This window comes from Biomphalaria glabrata, chromosome 16, assembly GCF_947242115.1.
Source record: "Biomphalaria glabrata chromosome 16, xgBioGlab47.1, whole genome shotgun sequence".
In the NCBI taxonomy this organism is placed as follows: Eukaryota; Metazoa; Mollusca; class Gastropoda; family Planorbidae; genus Biomphalaria; species Biomphalaria glabrata.
In genome coordinates this window covers 9276249-9296059 of record NC_074726.1, presented here as the reverse complement: position 1 = coordinate 9296059, position 19811 = coordinate 9276249, and positions in this window count along the sequence as shown.

The window sequence follows — 19811 nt, the reverse complement described above, 5'->3', positions numbered from 1 at the left end:
CAATCATGCGATGGCTCATTGAATTCTAATATTTGATTTGCGCTTTTCTACCTTTGGTTCTTATCTTTTCTACGTTCTCTAGCCTTCGTTTTTTTGTCTCCTTTTTTTAAAAAAAATATTTCCTGCTTTGGAGTGAAAACTCGTTTTGAGGCTCGACAGCCTGGGCCGTGAAGACTGTCCACTCACTTGGTAAAGTGCATACGCTTCGAAAAATTTAGTATCAGTAGGATATTGTCATCATTTATTTATTTGTAATTTATAGGATACGATATTTATATTGTTATGTATTTCTGAATCTTCTGGCTAAATGTATTAGTAGGCACACAAATAAAAACACTGCAAAGAACTTGACGACTAAACTTTCAGTTTCATATAACTTTATTGACTATTAACTCTAACAATTCGTTACTGTAACATGTAGCGTAGAAGACTGTACAATATCTGTCAGTTTACAGTTAGCTATACTTCGTTGCAATTCATCTCTTCTCTTCATTGCAATTCATCTCTTCTCAACTTGCATCGAGTCGTATTCCACAGAACAGACCAACGACACACTTCCCAGTGTCGCTCCAGGTCTCCCAAAGCTGAACCAAGTCGTACTCAAAGTCTACGAATCAGAGCCGCACACGTCTTACATCGACTGTATCGACTGTAACGGCTCAAGTCCACTGTAGTTCGTTGTATAGACTTTAACGACAGTAGTCCACTCCAGTTAACTCTACCCTAGTTAACTTGTATGGAGTCGTACACATCTCTCTTCTATTGTCTCGCACAGTAGACAACAGTACCGACGACTCACTCACGACTGACTTTCACATTAACTTTCTGGCTTATATTGAGTCCCTAATCGCTTCTCCAAAGTTTCTCAAACACTGATTGTATCTTCTGGAATAACACGCGAGGAAACGTCACATCCTGTCTTTATTTATACATGTAGATTCCAGAGAACACTCGCTGCAGTGTCATCAAGTCGGGGTCAGACGTAGTGACCTCTATCTGTCACTGTTCATTAGTAACTGTCCCCCTACTTAGATCTGTTCGTCCCCTTGAACAACACATGAGGACACGTCACATCCTGTCTTTGTTTGTACATGTAGATTCCAGAGAACACTGGCTGCTGTGTCATCTCGCTGGGTTCACACGTTGACCTCTACTTGTCACTGTTCATTTGTAACAATATGAAACGATATTCATTTTAGACTATAGACTATAGAGTAACAGAGTAATTATAATTTGTAAAATCGCTAAATTTAGAGACTTTTCAGAACAGAAGACTAAAATGTTAAGTAGCAATATTGCATAAAACACTGAACTGTTTGATCGTGCGGTAGGCGCACTGGACTGTCGTTCGGTCCTCTCAATGTGTTCATACCCTATCCGCTGCCATCCCCGTCGTTCTCCGGGAGGTTTCGCTAGGTTGTAGATTATCTTCAATTTTGAAGCAACATATCGAAACAAGTAAAACATATTTACAAATAAACATTTTTAACAACCTGAGAAAAACTAAAGTCAACTACGTACATCAAATTCCTGGAAAGGGTCAACCCCCCACCGAAAACCATCTTATTTTATTTTTATCTTATAAAATACAGACGTTACTTCAATGAAGAAGAGGATTACGTCCTACGCGTCATGCATCTAGTCATGTATTTTAACCAATGACCTAAATTCTACCAAGTCACTGGTTTTCCTGGCTGCCTCAGGCTACCCATTCCATATTCTAATATAATTAGTGAAGAAGGAGCATTTGTATAAATCTGTCCTAGCACATGGAACGAGGAATGTGCCTTTATCTTTGTGTCTTTATGAGTATTTAATTAGATTTTGTATTTATGTTTGAAGATTATGGTTCAGTGTTTTATGTATAATTGCTACTTTAATTTTGAGTCGTCTCTATCTTCTTCTATCCTGAAGGTTTTCTAAATTGAGTGAATTTACTAAAGGTGTTACTCTAGTCAAATGTGAAGTCTCGTTTATTATTAATCTCACCGCTCTTGTGTCTGTTCCAGTTTTTAAATGTTTTCTTGAGTTGAGGGGTCCCAAACAGAGGATGCATATTCTGTTGGCCTAATCAAGGTTAAATAACAATTTAGTTTTATATTCCTCTTCGATTTATAGAAATTTCTTTTAATAAATCCGTATGCTTTACTTGATTTTTTAATAGTTTCATTAATATGGGGATTACATGACAGTTTTTCAATTATTAGGCCTATAACACTTAGGTATTTTGCGTTTTTAGTCTGTGTCACTGGTTTTGCATGGATAAGATAAGTGGAATTAATTTGTTTTAGTTTTTTGTTACTCTTAATAACTGACATTTTTTTTTTTGGGTGGAAAGACATGCTTCAATTTGATTTCCATTTCTGTAATGGATCTAATTATCTTTGTAAAATATCTGTATCTTGTGTTGTTTTTATTGTTCTATGTAATAACTATAAGAAAACTCATCTCATCTCTGCCTGTGGTCCCTTCTGGGGCATAGGCCACCAAACAACTTCCTCCAGGCATCTCGGTTCTGGGCGAGTCTCTCCAACTGTCCCCACGTCTTGTCCATCTGCTTGGCATCTGCTGCCTGATCGCGGCGCCATTTTGTATTCATGGTCCGTCCCCTCCTCCTGTTTCCTTGGGGGTTCCAGGTTAGGGCTTGCCTTGTTATGTTGGATGCAGGCTTGCAAAGGGTGTGACCTATCCATCTCCAGCGTCTCTGAAGGATATCTACTTTAATGGGCTGCTGCTTTGTTCTTTGCCACAGTTCCTCATTCGAGTTCTTATCTGGCCAGCAGATCATAAGAATCTTCCTCAGGCAGGTTTTGATGAATACTTGGATTTGTCATGGTGGAGATGGTGGTTCTCCAGGTTTCTGCTCCATAAAGTAGAATCGGCTTAACAATGGTGTTAAAGAGCCTGATCTTGGTGTTGATGCTAATTTCCCTAGATCCCCAGATGTTCTTCAGCTGAAGGAAGGCTGCTCGAGCTTTACCAATGAGGGTTCTGACATCTGCATCTGTTCCTCCATGGTGGTCTACGATACTGCCGAGATAGGTGAAGCTTTCCACCTCTTCCAGCGCCTCACCTTGGACTGTAATGTGTGTATTGTTGGATGTCTTTATCTTGAACACCTTGCTCTTCCCTCTGTTTATGGTAACATAAGAAAATTACAGCTATTAAAGTCCATAAACGTAGACAGGAAGGTTTTGTAGTTTACCCAACTGCTCTCCCAAATAAAATATTTTACACTTTGATCTGTATTCCTACCAATTGCTCGGCCCCATTAATAGGTCTAAAGTAGATGCGCAGTGATCAGCAGATTTGATTTCACATGCACTTTTTTGTTAGCAAATAGAAGGATATAGCACAGTGGACTCATCAGAACATGCATATTTGAATGCACGAAAAAAACAACAACTTTGCAGAAAGACTCCGCCCCGGACCCCGCTGGGGAAGTTCCAATGTGGGTATAAGACGGATAAAATTAGGTCTAGGCATATTGAAAGGTCTTATTCAAATAAACTTTTGAGTGCAGGTCCTCTATCCAAATCTAGTGTTCTAGTTCAGCTTTAAGAGTATCGGCCCCTATTAGTTTGCATATAAGTATTGTTGCATTGACAGTAAAAGAAATATTGAGGAAGTCAGAGAGATGAATGGGAGCAAACACAAAAGAGAGCATGGTTTGAAGCAAGAAGCATAGTAAATAGACTGTTAGTAAAATATCGACGGATTTAGAGATATCTGACGATCATGTCATTAAATAAAGATTGTTGAAATGTCCACTGATCTTATCAAGTGTATGACTGTGTGGCGTTGTTAGTTAAATGTATCGAACTTGTACTTAGTATTAAGTAATAAAATAATTACCAAGTCATTGCAATCAGTAATCTTGTGACATCAAGTCAAGAACATTAGACAGACACAACCACATTCAAGTCCTGGACATTCTGTCTGTCTGTCTGTCTGTCTGTCTGTCTGTCTGTCTATCTATCTATCTATCTATCTATCTATCTATCTATCTATCTATCTATCTATCTATCTATCTATCTATTTATCTATTTATCTATCTATCTATCTATCTATCTATCTATCTATCTATCTATCTATCTATCTATCTATCGAGATATCTATCTATCTATCTATCTATCTATCTATCTATCTATCTATCTATCTATCTATCTATCTATCTGTCAAGCCATCCAAAACTAAATATTTTATTTTTGTTTTCTTTAATTACATTAGGGAGCATTATAATATATTATAAGTACCTGGTGACCGAGTCTGGCTCGGTTGAATGAATTATCAAGAAAAGTTAATATTGACACAAACTCATTTTAGAAAATTAGCGATGGGGAAACCGCTTCCAATTCAGAAAAATTGCGTAGCCTATAAGCCTATGTTTTGTTAATTCTGAATGTCATTGTACAAGGCAATTTGAATAGAAACTATTTTTAAGTACCCCTACAGTCTAGAAAAACCGTTGCTTGCAATCAAGTCATTTTCCATCGCACATTTTGCTAAAACAATTGGTCTATTATTGGTTTGAAAGAAACTCTTTGCAGTGTAACTTCTCAAATGGTTACGTTCAGATGTTTACTATTGCAGCTAATGCATGAAAACAACGAGCGTTTAAGAATTTCATTATGGCTTTTTTTCCCCGTTAGACTCATCTAACATCAAATGATGCTAAATCTATAGTTCGCAGGGTAAAGCATGGATTTTGTAACAAAGCAACATAGTAACAAATTCCTTGATTGACCTGAAATCATTGCCTTAGTGTTCTAATTAGATGTCACTAAATCCATTTACGGACATAAGAGTCGTAGCATTAAAGTGTAATCGTAATGTAAAATTCATTTTAAAGCTTGTATTTATATTGTATAAATTTAGTATCAAAGTAGAATAGTTACACTGCATAATTTTGGAATACATCTGGACTAAATAAAAGTCATTGACTTTTAAAGTTCAATGATATTATTATCTTGCTAATATAAATTTTCAGCTCCATGTAGGTCCTACATATGTATAATATGTGTTAATAGTGTGATTAAAGCTATTTAAATAAGCATTGAAATTAAATACAATTTTTCGTTGGAATAGCTGGAGAAATATTTAAAGGATAAACTAAGGTACACATAATATATCAGTTTATGAAATAATTACATTAATGGGATGTAAAAATTTAAGTCACGACCTGCTTAAATGAAATCCATTATCGTAGACCCCCGTGGACATCTCTTAGACCCCCAATTTATTTTTTCACTTTCGTAGACCCCTTGGAAGTCTTCGTAGACACCTGGGGGTCTGTATAGACCATTTTGGGAATCACTGCTCTATATTGTCCCAACCGGAAGTATGGAAACCCTAGTTTCTCTTTAAGGGGAGGTATCCCTAGTGAAAATTGAGTTTTAGGTCTAGGATATCGATTTTTAACTAATAACATAATTAAGTAGATCAATCATTTTTCTTTACATTACAATCATTTTTATTGCTTAAATCTGTGTCTAAAACATGTTTTTTTAATGTTTTTGTAAGGGCTATGAAACAAAATCTTAATAAAATTTATACTTTAAAGTCATTTTTCTCAAAATGTTAGTTTTTGCACATGTCATTGTGCTTTACTAAGAATTTCTCCTAAACTACTTGATAGATTTTGATGAAATTTGAAACGCTTCTTAAGGACATCATTAACATAACTCGTACAATGAGTTTTTTTCAATATTTTATTTACTTTTTTTTTAAAAGTATTTTAAATTAATATTTATCCTGTTTTTTTAGGTCTAAAAAATACTAAAAATTCAAAAATTTGTAAAAAAATTAACATACTTAAATCTTTAATTCTGACGTTGTATCAATTTAGAGGATTCTTTTTTCTTATCTTTTAATTAAATTTCATGTATTTCTGATCAATAGTTTTTACAAAATTCAGAGTTTTAATTTGTATACAATAAACAATATGGCCGCCGTTACCATGGCAACCATCATTCAAAAATATTTTTTTTAGCATTATTTATTTTAGATTTTCATTATATGTTACCATAACAAATTTCAAAGGCCTAGCTTCAGAAATAACAAAAATAAGATTTTCAGGGATACCTCCCCTTAACAGTACATGCGCATTTTACAACAGTTTGTTAATTATTGTTCAACGATTTCATTGCTAAAGGAACAAAAGAGTGTTTGTGTCAATTTGTTTTTGTGATTTGTGTCTTTTATCTTCTTTGTGATGATAAAATGTTAAAATCATGATGAAATGGATGATTTGTTTATGTTTAAAATCTTTTATAGCTTTCTTATCAATTTTTTTTCTCAAATAGGTGTCCAAGTAGGGTTTATTTGTTGCCTATGATTTTACTAGCAGCATTTTTACCTTTCTTTCTTTACCTATCACTTAGTCTGTTGGAACGTTGGGGCACCAAACAGCATTTACAAGTTTATAAAGTTTATTTTGATTTATGTTCAGATTGCAATACTATAGGCATTGGTGTTGAAACTTTAGATTCTAGCAGATGTAAGCATGGTAAATGATTGACAATTGCTTTTTTTTGCTATATTTACTAAATACGCATACAAAAATGGCTCGTTTAAGAGTATAGGATGTTGATGGAAATTCCTAAAGAAAATACGTCATCCTATCTGGCATGTGTGAAAAGTTAGGCCTGTCTTTCTCTCTTGCATTCGGGTCAGATTGACTCGTAAAGCTAGTCGAACTTCGCATAAACTAGGACAGCTAATACAGTTAACAGGTCCCAATTCACTTAGAATTTGGCTTATAGTCTACTTTAACGGGATAGGCACAATGGAGCAGGATACAATTTGTGGAAATGCCGGAGTATACTAATTTTAATTAACACCATATTATGGCCTAGATATATAGATATACTTTTAAGACAACAGAAGGGTGTTTTCATGTGGTATTCGGCCTAGACTTTCATAGCTACGTATATTAGACATAAATTAGAACAAAAATAGCAAGGTTAAAAAGACAGTTTTTGTAGAAACACAAACTCAAAATCAGCCCCCGAAGTGGTCCACCTAGAGTCTTCACCAGGATTCAAACACGGGACTTCCGGTTTATCAAAACTTTGAATGTTCTAAAATATCATGATGTCCAATTTTTATTATTTCTTCTAGTTTCTGATATCTAAACGGGACGGACGGACGGACACACAAAACTAATAGAGTCTTTTCTCCTTTCGGGGGTCGCTAAAAATTTGTTTGGGTTTACATTTCACTCAGCACACCACTGGATCACTGAAACATTATAAAGTAAATAATTAGATGTAAACTTGTTTTGACCTTAAGAAGCTCAAGTAGACATTTTGTCTTCTAGAAATTTGATAAGCATTTGTAAAAGTAATGTAGGACCTAAATTCTCTCTCTCTCTTTCTCTTTCTTTATGTCTTTCTTTCTCCCCCTCTCTCTTTCTCTCGTCTATGACTTTGTCCTATTTCCCTTCTAATAAAGCAGGACCAGGAAGCTTGTTGTCTAAGTACACTCATTTTGACCGAAAGGTAGAAAGGTTATGGTTAAAGAGTTAAGATCGCATTGACCCTGATCTCTGCAAATCTTTCAAGCTTTTATAAGCCCTTGATCCGGTCTGAGGCATAGGGCATCAATCAGCTTGCTCTAGGCGTCTCGGTTCTGGGCGAGTCTCTCCAACTGTCCCCACGCCTTGCCCATCTGCTTCCGTATCGGGTGGCCATACGTCTTCCTATTTCCTTGTGGGCTCCAGCTGGAGGGCTTGACTTGTTACATTGGATGCAGACTTGCTAAGGGTGTGACCTATTCATCTCCAGCGTCTCTGAAGGATACATCTTCATTTTTCTGCAGCTTTGTTCTTTGCCATGTTCCTCCTTCGAGATCTTGTCTGGCCAGCATTTTTTGTCATTGCATTGATGATGGTTCTTTAGGTCTTTGCTCCATAACGTAGTATTGGCATAATGGTTTTTAATTTATGTATACGCTTCTATGACTATGTCATTTCCCCCTTCCAATAATCACATTGCATTCTAATCTTATCTTATATAATGCAGACGTTGCTTCAAAAAAAGAAGACGATTACGTCCTACGCGTCATGCATCTAGTCTTGCATGTTAACCAATGACTTAAATTCTACCAAGTCACTGGTTTTCCTGGCTATCCATTACATGCTCCCCTTATGGCACTAGAGAAGAAGGATTTATTGTATACATTTGTCCTAACAAATGTGAGCAGGTCAGGCAGGCGCGAGTGGGAGGAGAGAGATATAACCTATTCTCTGCTGCTCAACATTAAAATTTACCAACAGTAGGCAGATGTTTGCGCTACTGGGTGGGCTCATCTGTGACACCTCAGTCTACGACCAAGGGGCTAGAGTCACCTAAGTAACCAGACATACTAAACTAAACTAAATGGAAACAAGATAACAAACTTTAGTTTACGATAAATAAAACAAAAAGAAACTTTATTTACATACAAAAATAAATCAATAATAAAAAATAATATATACACTAACACTACAACTGAACTCAGCAACTAACTAAAACCCTCTAAATCTACACCACTACAAACACTAATAAACTAACCAAAACAACTATCTAACACAAACTGATCAAAACAACTATCTAACTAAATCACTACAACTACTACCCTAGACTTAGATCGACAAACAAACTACAATAAACTAATCTAGATCTACAATATCCTACTACTACAACCAACCCATATCTAAAACAAGAACATCTTAGCCTTAGGCTCAGTACATTACTATTCACTAAGAACAGAACTGAGAAACAGACTATAAATATAACTAAGCCACTAATAAGGCAACACTACAGAAACAAAATAAAACTAGATTCCCTAGAATTAGAATAGATCTACAACAGCAATTATAAGCAGCAATATTCAACAGCAGCAGCCAAAAGCAGCAGTTAAAAGTAGCTGTTAAAAGCAGTAACACAGCAGTAACACAGCAGTTACAAAGCAGTAACAATAGCCTGCAATACATAAATGCAAAACTATATTAGATCTATATTCTATTAGGACTGATGGACGCCGCCATCTTCCGTACAGCATGTTGCCAACTATTATGACAAATAGTCCAAGTAGAAAATAAAATAACTACCTTACACATAGTATAGATCTAGTAAAAAATATAAAATATTTCTACACTTACAGGCCGTCCCAGGTACAGGAATAAAAATATAATTAGATGACAGACCACAAATATCTTCAGCTGTCACACAGACAGATATGGTACTGACCACTGGTCAACTGTACACTGAACTGTTTTAAAACAGCGTGGCATCACTTTTTATACACAAAAAGCGGAAGTAGAAATAATAAGTTTGGCACTAGCCTATAAAAATAAAATATATAAAAATATAGCTCTGGGAGCGCAAGCTCACATTCATCCCGCCTTAAATTTTTGCGTCCTCGCAAAACAAAATACTAACAAACTATTTAAAATGCATTACATACATACTGCTGACATATTCTACCATCAAAGAAAATACACACTAAAATCTATTTCACACAAAAATATACATCTCCATGACATAATTTAGATTACATTGCTTTACTAGGACAAAAGCAAAAAAATATACACTTCATCAGCTAAAAACACAAAAAAAGACTCTTGATTCTGCACATTCTCAAATAGGTACAGCAACTACTAAGCTTTAAAAAAAGCTTTTAAATACACATGTAGATAACATGTACTCATAGAGTTACTACAACTAATAAATATTGTTACATAGGAATGCAACCAACATATTAAATAAAAATTACAAATATACAAATGAAGAATTATGCTAGTATGGTGAGGAAACAAACTTCATTTCCTCCTCTCTTACATATCGGTAAGTACTGCCGTCTTCTGCCTCCACCATGTACCAGCCAGAAGCATACTTGGGTACTGCAGTAATTACGAAACAAGAGGGTTCATACTGCATGAACATTCTTCCCTGGCCTCTGACTCTCTGTTCCACAAGAACTCTGCACCCAATGTTCAGAAGGTCGTTCCTTTTCTTCTGCAACTCAGGAACCTCATGGGAAAGCAAGGTGGATTCTGGTTGGACCGGATGAAACTGTAGGAAAGGATTTGTTTCCCTACCTCCTTCTGCATGATTACTGGAAGTGTCAGGTGAGGCAACTTCTGAATGAATCGACATCATTTCTGCCACTGCAGGTTGGTTTCTGCGAACAATTGAATCAGGAGCAGTGTTGGATCGCCTAGGATTCTGTGGCACCTCAACCGGCAATTCTGTTGGCTTGGGGGCAGGTTGCAGTTGTACTGCCTGTGGTTGTTCCACTGAGGCAACCTGAACGCGATTCACTGCTGCAGTGACGTCAGGGCAAGCTCGGGTGAAGTGGTCCCGGCTTCCACAATTCGAGCAGTTGCTTCTAGAAGGGTGTTGCTGGTGAGCCCGGTTCCCTGGCTTCTTTCGCTGACCTTGGAACCTGTTCTGCAGCCTGCAATTTCTTGCAAGATGGCCAGGTTTGCCACATGTGTAGCATTTCCTGTTCTTCATCGTTGGCCTCTTATGGTTAAGAGTGCGCTTTGGTTGTGAGGCAATCTGTCTCACCTTGCCGCTAATGTGATCAGGTTGATGGTTGTTGCAGTGGGGACAGCTATAGTTCTGTGGCCCTGAAAATTGTAGGCGCACAATCTGGGCTGCAAGCTCCTCCACTTGCTTGGAGAGCGCAGCTAGCTGGCCTTCAATCTTTATCTCACTGCATGTGACGTTGACTTGTGGTGCGACATCCTCATCCTGTGCCCACCTGATGGCCATGTCTCTTAACGCAAGGAATTCAGTTTCTGGCCTGTCGAGTAGTCTCTCTCGCAGATCTGTCCTTAGGATCCTGTCACTGAGGTTTTCTACAAACTGGTCCCTCAGGATAGACTTGCTGAAGGGAGTTTCAGATAGAGCTCTCTGCCTGTCTGTGAGTGCTTCAAATGCTTGAAGTAGACGGTGTGAGTATGCGCGGACAGACTCATACTGGTGCTGGCTTATTCGGAACAGCTCCCCAATGAGGCAGTTGATGCTCCGCCTTTCTCCATAAGTGGAGCGTAGAACTTGTACAAGGGCATCTGGACATGCCCTTGTCGTCTGAGGGTGACACCTAAGTTCGGCCTTCACTGCCTCACCTAGATGTGCAAAGAGGAAGTCACATTTTTCCTCTGGATGCACCATGTGTTGAGACTTCCAAGCTCTCTCAACATTTTGAAGGAACTCTTCAATTTCCCTGGCAGGACCATCACCATGGAAGCGCCGGATACTCATCTCTGTCCTAGGCACCAAGATCATTGTCTGAGACGGCTGCATTCTTGCTGCTGCTGCTGCCTCGCTGTTCATCTACGTAACTACTCAACAAAACTAAAGCCTAATAACCTCTCAATAACAATACCAAAAAAAAACAACTAAACTAACACTATCTATACCGCCTATCAATGCCTAAACTCCTACGCAAACCTAATCTATGCCAATAAAAAATACAAGTCTGGTCACTCAAGCACAGATCCCACTTCTGACACCAAAAATGTGAGCAGGTCAGGCAGGCGCGAGTGGGAGGAGAGAGATATAACCTATTCTCTGCTGCTCAACATTAAAATTTACCAACAGTAGGCAGATGTTTGCGCTACTGGGTGGGCTCATCTGTGACACCTCAGTCTACGACCAAGGGGCTAGAGTCACCTAAGTAACCAGACATACTAAACTAAACTAAATGGAAACAAGATAACAAACTTTAGTTTACGATAAATAAAACAAAAAGAAACTTTATTTACATACAAAAATAAATCAATAATAAAAAATAATATATACACTAACACTACAACTGAACTCAGCAACTAACTAAAACCCTCTAAATCTACACCACTACAAACACTAATAAACTAACCAAAACAACTATCTAACACAAACTGATCAAAACAACTATCTAACTAAATCACTACAACTACTACCCTAGACTTAGATCGACAAACAAACTACAATAAACTAATCTAGATCTACAATATCCTACTACTACAACCAACCCATATCTAAAACAAGAACATCTTAGCCTTAGGCTCAGTACATTACTATTCACTAAGAACAGAACTGAGAAACAGACTATAAATATAACTAAGCCACTAATAAGGCAACACTACAGAAACAAAATAAAACTAGATTCCCTAGAATTAGAATAGATCTACAACAGCAATTATAAGCAGCAATATTCAACAGCAGCAGCCAAAAGCAGCAGTTAAAAGTAGCTGTTAAAAGCAGTAACACAGCAGTAACACAGCAGTTACAAAGCAGTAACAATAGCCTGCAATACATAAATGCAAAACTATATTAGATCTATATTCTATTAGGACTGATGGACGCCGCCATCTTCCGTACAGCATGTTGCCAACTATTATGACAAATAGTCCAAGTAGAAAATAAAATAACTACCTTACACATAGTATAGATCTAGTAAAAAATATAAAATATTTCTACACTTACAGGCCGTCCCAGGTACAGGAATAAAAATATAATTAGATGACAGACCACAAATATCTTCAGCTGTCACACAGACAGATATGGTACTGACCACTGGTCAACTGTACACTGAACTGTTTTAAAACAGCGTGGCATCACTTTTTATACACAAAAAGCGGAAGTAGAAATAATAAGTTTGGCACTAGCCTATAAAAATAAAATATATAAAAATATAGCTCTGGGAGCGCAAGCTCACACATATGGAACGATGAATGTGTCTTTATCTTTGTGTTTTTATGAGTACTCTCTTTGGTTTTGTTTTTTGTATTTAAAGATTATGGTTATTGTGTTTTTATGAGTATTTTATTTGGTTTTGTTTTTTGTATTTAAAGATTAAGGTTATTGTGTTTTTATGAGTATTTTATTTTTTTTTTTTTTTGTATTTAAAGATTATGGTTACGTTTTTTTTTGTATAATTGTATAATTGCTACTTTAATTTTGAGTCTTTTCTCCTGAAGGCTTTCTAAATGTAGTGATTTTATTAATGGTGTTATTCTAGTCAAATGTGAATATCCACTTGTGAAGAATCTCCCTGCTCTATTTTGTGTCAGTTCCAGTTTCTTAATGTTTTCTTGAGTTGAGGGGTCCCAAACAGAGGATGCATATTCTATTATTGGCCTAACCAAGATTTAATAACATTTTAGTTTTATGTTCTTATTTGATTTATAGAAATTTCTTTTAAGAAACCCTAATGCTTTGTTTGATTTTTTAGCAGTTTCATTAATATGGCGATTCCATGACAGTTTTTTTTTTAAATTTACCATAACACCTAGGTATTTTGCGTTTTTTGGTCTGTGTTGGTAATTTTGGTACTAGTTTGTTGATGAAAAATGCTCGTGCATTATTGACATCATTGAACAAGCGATTTGTCAGTTATATTTAAACCAAAAGGTTTTAGGGTTTATATTTCATTGATTCTTATCTCTCCAAATCTTTCGAGCTTTTATGAACCAAAAATGAGTTTTAACAAAAGCACCTCAAAAAGGTGTTAGCGGCATTAAGTTTATGTTTACTATTAATCCGGTGTCACATAACAATAAAGGTAATAACATGTACCATTTGTCATTCATGTTCAGTGGTGGCCAAAGAATACAAACACAATAAAGTTCACGTGTTGATTGGCTCAGATTAGCCCTTTGGCAATTAGACCTACTTGTCTGCATGCATGTCTGCACGCACTGACGTCAGTACTGACCTACTCCTTGATAATTCCTAGCGTATGATCTGTTACTTCCTTGGTATTGCTGCAGGAAGAACAATATGTTAAAGCAGAAGTGGGCAACCTTTTTCAACCGAGGGCCGCATTAATAAAATTTGGGGACTAGGCGGGCCGCATATATATATATATATATATATATATATATATATATATATGGGTTAGGCATATATATATATATATTCATTGGCCTCCTACAGTCGTAGAACGACTATGGTTCATCTCAGAGCACACTTCCTCATGTGGCTGTGGAGCCCTATTTTGGAGAGACACTCCCGTCCACAGATAACGCAGGTTAAGGTGGCTTTTGCTTCGGTGGTAGAGGAGCTGGCCGTTTTTCGGATTGTACGTTTTTCTTCCTGAGCTGAGACCCATGTACTTTCACTGTCCATAGCTTTCTTGGTCACTGTCTCTCTCCATCTGTTGCGGTCTAGAGCTATGTCTTACCAATTGTCAGTATTGATATTCACTGATTTAAGGTCACGTTTTATTACATCTATGCAACGGAGGTGGGAGCGACCAGTTTTTCTTGTGCCAGTCGCGAGTTGTCCATAGAGGATGACTTTCGGGATGCGCTTGTCCTCCCTCCGGCGACCATGTGCAAGCCAGAGCAAACGGCGTTGTCTGAGGGCTGTAAAGATGCTGGGAATACCTGATCGCGCAAGGATCTCAGTATTGCACACTTTTTCTTTCCATGTGACATTCAAGATCCTACGGAGACATCTCAAATGGAATGAGTTCAGTTTTCTCTCTTGCTTTGCGTAGGTGGTCCATGATTCACTGCCATACATCAGTGTACTCATAACGCATGCCTTGTAGACTTCCATTTTGGTCACCGTAGTTAGCTTATGGTTTTCCCAAACTCTTGGCCAGAGTCTAGCAAAGGTCGAGGCAGCCTTCCCTATGCGTTTTTTTTATCTCCTCTTCTAGAGACAGGTCATCTGCAATTGTGGATCCCAGATAGCAGAATTCGTTTACGGCGTCCAGCTTGTTATCGTCTATGAGGATGGAGGGTGATGCTGTAGCAGGTGGTCCCAAATGCAGCCCGCGAAAACCTAAATAAATCAAGTGTGCCCACACATTACACATATAAAATTGCAAATATATTAAAAATTAGTCATTGTAAATATCTATAGAAATTATTTAAACTTTTGATTCTTATCACTTATAATGAAGAGGCTAAAGAAATATTGTCTCTAAATGTCCTTATAAAAAGTTTAAAGTAAACGAACATTATATTTAATATCTATATTTCGATAAATTCAGTAAAAGACATAAGCCCAGGCCAGTATTTATTCAATGCTATGAAGAACTGTTTTGAAAGGGTTGGGTTGGCTTGTACAAGATGGCAAGGGTAACAACTGATGGAGCTTTGACTGAGAAAAACAACCTTTTTAATAAAATAAAGACAATATCCCAACCATAAACTAGTAACTGGAAAGTTTACAAAACTCTACACTGAATTCATACGTATTGTGTCATACACGGAAATAAGTATGTATCATGCATGGGGCTATCGTCCCCGCGGGTCGTAATTTGCCCACCCCTGCGTTAAAGAGTTATGTAGGTCTAGGGGCTCTCCTTCAATGAGTCTCTTTATTGAGCGATTTAACAAGAGCTCAACATTTAGTCAGCATATATTTGATCTTCTGAGACAGTAGCTAGGGATCTTAGGGGTCCCTACATTTTGGTATTTGACACCATGACATGAGATAATGTACTTAAATAATTTAAAAAAAATCATTAAGACTCTTTTAATGAATAATACCGTTGTTTATTGACGAGATGACATTACTGCACAAGCTCAAAAGTTTTCCTTTAATGGCCTATATTAATGCACAAACTAAATGTTTCCTATAATGGCCTATATTAATAACAATGAGTCTGTCCCCATATATTTCCACCGAATTGCGGTGGGGCAACGATAAAATACCCACGCTCAACTATGTGAATTCCCAGATCAAATTTCCTTTTTTCCCGCTCTATTGTTGTGATCATAAACAATACGTTTTTATTCTACAATGTAATTTTTTTTTTTTTTTAAATTTTTTTGTTTAAAAAGATATCAATGAGATACAGAGTCTTAGATTTCTAAAACATCCGCCATCCTCAATAGAATATGTCTCAATTTCTCAATACATTATATTGTATCGGATTTATCCAGTGACATTAAAGTGACATCACGAGATTCTTAGCATTTATCCAGCTCTATTTCTTCTTGGTAATTGGGTCACATGACAGGTCGAAAATAGTCATGCAATACCCCGATGCGAAGCAGACATGGCTTTTTTTTATAACTTCTACTTTCGTATACCTAAACATTAGATTTATGCACAGAAACAAACAAAAGTACACACACATCTACAATAAAATCTTTTTAAATTCCTGATCACTATCTTCATTATTATTATCACATATCTATTAGTCTGTTGGACCGTTGGGGCAACACGCAAAATTAGTCGACTGTTTCTCCTTTCACTAATCACTAATTTTCCCACTTGCCGTTGACCATAAAATACATTTAAACTGTTATTACTTAACATGCACCTAGCGCAACTAAGCCATTTTCTAGATTGACACCGCAGCGGTTAAAGTTAAATTTACCCAAAAGATTTTTTATTCGCGATTTCGACCCATTAAGTTTTTAAAGCCGATATTTAAATATTTAAAAGTACAAAGTTATTTAGACTTTGTCGGAGCGTAACTTTCTTTCGTTCCAGTTGCTTTATCTATGTTTATTTCTACACAGATCTAGATCTAGAAATAAATTCAAATCTAGATCTAGAATCTAGATAATTGTCAGAATCATCCTTACACTTGTGTGCTTTTCAAATGTGTTTTTACAAAGAAAATGGAACATCTGTAAAAAAAAACAAAAAAAAAAAACAGTGTGTATATTTGTGGAGAAAATTACCACAGTCGGCAATGTAAAGACTAGTTAATGATAAAGTGGGGGCGCGGTTGCTGAGCGGTAAAGCGCTTGCTTCCGAACTGGGGACCGGGGTTCGAATCCAGGTGAAGACTGGGATTTTTAATTTCGGGATCTTTGGGCGCCTCTGAGTCCACCCAGCTCTAATGGGTACCTGACATTAGTTGGCGAAAAGTAAAGGCGATTGGCTGTTGTACTGGCTACATGACACCCTCGTTAACCGTAGGCCACAGAAGCACAGTTTTAGAACTACTAGAGCTACAAGTTTAAAGCAAAAATAAAAAATTCAAAAACAATTATCAAAGGGCCTATTAAAAATGCGAGTGTTTTTCTTTTGGGTAGGGAAGGGAGATGCAGATCAAGAACTTACTGAATTAAAAATAAATGTGTAAAGAGTGGATTTTGAAAAAAAAAATGTTTCATTTTTCAAATAGTTTTGCGGAAAGAGCAAAGCTTCAACCATTTATTTACCAGTACTTCTATAATTTATAGGTTAAAAATGTGTTTAGTGCGGAGGCATTATTATATCCAAGTGTAAAGAGTTGACTACGAATAATAATGCTTCTTTTTTTTTCAAAATGTTTTGCAAGAAGAGCTAAGCTTCGACGATTTATTTATAGGTACTTCTATCATTTATCCATCCATCCATCCATCCCAGTGGCGCTACAGCCCATGGAGGGTTCTGGCCTGCTTTAAGACATCCTTCCATTCAGATCTCTCCTGGGCCTTTCGTCTCCACGCCCTAACCCCAAGCTGCTTCAGATCTGCTTCCACGTCATCTATCCATCGCATTCGGGGTCTGCCTTTGGGTCGCCTGCCTTTTGGTTTTTGCCTGTATACGATTTTCGCCCCTCTGTTGTCTGACATTCTTTCAAGGTGACCTGCCCAACGTAGTCTGTTCTTTTTTATTTCGTTCACTATTGGTGGGTCTTCATATAATTGATATAACTCATGGTTAGTGCGTGTCCTCCACCCTGTTTCATCCTGTATGGCACCATAGATTTTCCTAAGGATTTTTCTTTCCCAAGTGCTAAGTAAATTTTCAGATGTCTTTGTCAGTGTCCAGGTCTCACTTCCATACATTGCTGCTGGTCTTATTATAGTTTTGTATATTATTTTCTTGGTTTTACTTGAAATCATTTTGCTCTTAAGTAGATGGTGGGTGCTATAAAATGCCCTGTTGCCTGCTGCTATTCTTTCCTTTATTTCTGTTAGTAGGTCATTTTTGAAATTAATAGTACTTCCTAGATATTTGAAAGTTTGGACGTTTTCAAATTCTCTATCATTTATAGGTAAAAAAAAAGTTTGTAGTACGGGGTCATTATTATATCCAAGGATGCAAAGGGGGATTCAAAGAAGGCTGTGCTTTGTTTTAAACTCTTACCTTTCTATTGAGGGAAGCAAAATAAAAAAAAAAGATTGGCGGCCTAAAAGTTCGTGGTTTGGAAATTAGGGCTTTCTATTGGAGGATGCCAAAAATATGCGATTTCATTGTAATGCTATGTGTTCCACTGATTAATAAAAATAATAAAAAAAAGATTCTGGTCAAATTATGCTATTCTCATTTGTCTTTTACTGATTACTGATTTGAAGCGAAACTCATTTGTAAAATTTCCAATCATTTCCATATTGCAAGTATAATTTCAAAAGAGTTTATTAAAAAGAGTAAAGAACGTATTGTTATAACTCTTCCATGTGCACCGCCATCTAAGCTAGAAGATGCACACTGTGATAAACTAGACTGAGAAGGATGTCAACATTAGGAAGTGGAGAGAGAACGATTTCCGCCCAAGTAGAGAGCCGAAGTGAAAAGACTGTGCCTAAGATAGATGTTGTTTTGTGTACCTGTGATGTCTTGTAAATAAACATATATGTGCCTCGTTGAGTTGCCTCACTTAAGTTATTACAGTATGTTATTTAATTTCATCTTCCTCTTTGATGGGAATTTACAAGGCAAGAACTAAGAGAAAGATGGAAAGATAGACACAAAGAGGTAAAGATTGGGAAATGGGAGAGAAAAAGCGAGAAAGAGAGACATATATAGATGGAGAGAGAGAGAGAGAGAGAGAGAAAAGAATACAGGAGAAAAAAAAAATAAAGTGAGAAAAAACACACACAAACACGCAAATCGACTTACACATCAGTATAATCGCGTCTCTTTTTTTTTCTGTCATCAGACGCGATTATAATTTCAATATAATGCTATAAAAGTAGTAAAAGATTACATTTAAAATTAAGACATTGATTTGCCCATATTGTTGACATACATTAACCTACAACAATGATGTGACCGTGTAATATTGGCAAGACAATCATAACATGGTTTAGTATAAAAATTGACCAGGATGTTTTCTTCTTCGTTTCTTGTCTCGTATGCCTCGATTAAATGAAATGTTTTGACACTTTTGCTGATATGAATACATGCAAAGTGAAAAGAAGATGGGTGTGGCTAGCTTGTTTTGCTTCAAATGTCGCCAGCAAAGCATCAGCTAAATAAGTTTTGACAGAAGTACTCAACTGTGCAAATTTGTATGACATCTGTAGATTGACAAGCTTGGCTTACATCTTTGGACGCACAAAAAAAAGTTATTAGAATTAACATTCATATATATATATATATATATATATATATATATTTATTTATATATATATATATATATATATATATATATATATATATATATATATATATATATATATATATTTATAAGGCCTGTCTTCGAGTCCGAAGATTAGTGAGGGATGCAGTATTTCCCATGGCTGCGCAGCCCCAGCTGTGACCTACATATTTTGCCACATCCAGGGCAAGCATAACTATATATATATAGGCCTATATATAGTTGTGATGCAATAAAATAAGATAATAAGGCTTTCTCTTAGACTTTGAAGGGTATAAAATAGACGACAGACGATAAACAAACAAAAAATCATTGATCTAAAAACATATGATATCAGCTATCTCATACTATACTAAATTAAAACTCGAGCCTTCTTACATTCTAAAAATATACGTACTATAGTATACATTAATAACACGAATTAACGTCTGTGCCTAGTCGAATAACTGAATGTGTTGCATTATTAAGTGTCGGACTATCAAGAGTCTACAGTACACATTTTTAAAAAGTTCCCCATCCAGTGGCGTAGCAAGATATCCGTGGGCCCGGGT